Source organism: Halictus rubicundus, unplaced genomic scaffold, assembly GCF_050948215.1.
Source record: "Halictus rubicundus isolate RS-2024b unplaced genomic scaffold, iyHalRubi1_principal scaffold0466, whole genome shotgun sequence".
NCBI classification, from domain to species: domain Eukaryota; kingdom Metazoa; phylum Arthropoda; class Insecta; order Hymenoptera; family Halictidae; genus Halictus; species Halictus rubicundus.
This window is the reverse complement of record NW_027489007.1, coordinates 115,001-117,500: the sequence shown is the minus strand read 5'-3', so window position 1 is coordinate 117,500 and position 2,500 is coordinate 115,001. Positions and strand designations below refer to the sequence as shown.

At 37.9% G+C, this 2,500-nt stretch overlaps 1 pseudogene; it reads right to left on the bottom strand.

The window, feature by feature from the left end:
- The window catches only part of LOC143364339 (large subunit ribosomal RNA), an 8,656-nt pseudogene that overhangs the window by 3,106 nt on the left and 3,050 nt on the right, over positions 1-2,500 (bottom strand).

The following is a 2,500-nucleotide window of genomic DNA, read 5'->3' as shown; positions in this document are numbered from 1 at the left end:
AAATTGAATAGCAGCGGAGATAAAGGATCTCCTTGTTTTACACCTCTAAGCATATTGATATTTACAATTTCTTTATTTCTCGCTTTAATATTTGTCGTGCAATTTTCGTACATTTTAGTTATTAGATTAATTATTGATAGTGGTACGCCCTTTTTATTTAAAGCCCTCTTTAGTGCAGAATGTGGAATTGAATCAAAGGCTTTTGAAATATCTACTATTGTAAATATTCCTCCACTATCTTGTTTACATTGTTCAATTGCTTCGTTAAATAAAGCGATGTTGTATTTGCAACCATCTTCTGAGGTGAAGCCTTTTTGCCGCATGTTCTGGATGATAAAACTTCTCAGTCGAGCATCTATTATGGCTGAGAAAATTCGACTTAACATCGAACTGATCGTAATTGGTCGCCAATTACTTACGTTTTCAAGGTCTTTACCCACTTTTGGAATTAAAGTGGTGCGGTTCGTCTTCCAGCATTCAGGGTAGTGGTTGCTATAAAGAAGTATGTTATATATTGTTGCTAGGAGTATTGGTACTCCTGGTTTGCATAGGTGTCTTTTTTGCACGCTGTCAGGACCTCCTGCAGATTTCGTTCTTATTTTCTTTATTTTTCCTATTATTTCCTCGATTTTAACCGGTGGGAAGGTATCCATCAGCGTACGTGGTGTGATATTATTAATGTTATTAGAGATAGTGGGGCCTGGTGTCTCCCATAGGCTCTGGTATAGTTTCTTTATTTCCACAGCAGGAGGCGGTTGTATAGGTGGTTCTAAAATTGACATATCGCCACTCACCGCCATTTCAGCTAGTCTTTTAGGGCATTCTTTGTACATTAGTTGGCACCTTGCATAAGTAAATCTTTTGCGCTGATTTGTGTTGTTTCTCCTAATTGTATTTTTATTCTTGTTTTTATTTATATTGTTGTTGTTTTTATTTACATTGTTGCTGTTTTTATTTACATTGTTGTTGTTTTTATTTACCTCTTGGTTACCTAATTTTACCTCGTTGTTTTTACATTTATTTTTATTCTTATTTTTACTTACTTTAATACGGCGCTGATTTTCTGTTTTAGCTGTATTATGATTGTTAGTTTTGTCAGTATCATTTTCTAATAATAGATATGGGATCAAAGTATCGGAGATATATACATTTATTTTATATCCCATTTCTGTTGGTTCAGTGGGAGAAGATTCCCATATATCGATTAGTTTCTTATATATATTTTTAATTTCAGCCGGTATGTTTTCGTTCTTTATTTTGTTTATCGCATTTTGGAGTGTACGGAGCCATTCATTGTAGTCTGTATCGTTCTCCATCTGGTTTGGTCCTTCATTAGCTTCGACGAACACCTCCTCCGATGTGTCAGACGACGGCTGCAGCGTGTGTGTGATCTCTTCGGAGGGCGTTGTATTAATTTCAGGGCTGTGATTCTCTGAGTTACTCGCTGTGGTCGTCTCGCTTTGCTGTCGGAGTTCTCTACGTTTGTCGCTAATTTGTTTCATTGTCTTATTAGTAATATATTTCTTTATATGTACGTTCGGCTGTTTGTAATTATAGTATTTAATGTCTAATTTTTTCAGCATTTCGATTTCTTCGTCAGACCAAACCTTTTTATGTTTGCCTCTTGCGTTACTGTTTGGTTCACTCGCATCTTTAAGCTTCTGTTCATTTTGCCTTTTTTCATTCCGTACCGCTGGATGTTTGATTCTTTCGTGGGTGGATAGGCCCCTCTTCGTATCAAAAGACATGGGGCAGGATTCGCATTTGAATTGCTTTAGCCCGGGGTCTACTTCTGGTCCTTTGCATACAGGGTAGTGACATCGCACACCGTGTAATTTTGTAAAGGCCTTATTACACTTAAGACACGCCCATCGCACTTCATCTAGTAAGTGATGTAATTCCAGGTGTTTTTCTAGATCTGACGGATTTATGAATGTGAAATTCTTTTGTAGCTTTTCACAGAAGGGACATTTAGTGTCATCATTTGTGAACGGGATATGAATTACAGTAATGGGAGGTCCAGAATTCGTATCCATTTTACTAGCCGAGTCGTTATTAGTTATCCCCTCCAGAGCGGAAGCTTCCGCCACGACATTCCCGGGATGAGGAGATGTCGCGTCCGAGGCTTTATTGTAATTGTTACTTGAGGCCATTTTGTTTATTTTAGGTTATTTCCCTTTCATTTTGGTTCCAATTGTAGGTCTTCTCGTGTCCAAGGTAAAAGCCTAGGTCATAATAATAATAAACCGTCCGCCGTTCAAAACGTTAAACATGTTTATGTTAAGTAAACATTCCTCCATATATTAACAGGGAATTTCCTGCTGTCGGATAACCGATGAGATAGGAAAAGACGTTCTTTTTTTTATTTCAATAATTCCCGAGGCGGTTTCGGTGATGGAACATTTCTGTTCCTATTCTACCGCTTCTTATTCCCTTAAGGGTTGATTTGGGAGGATAGGTGTTAGGTCCTCTCCTTGTGGTGCGGTAGTCGCTGCACTCC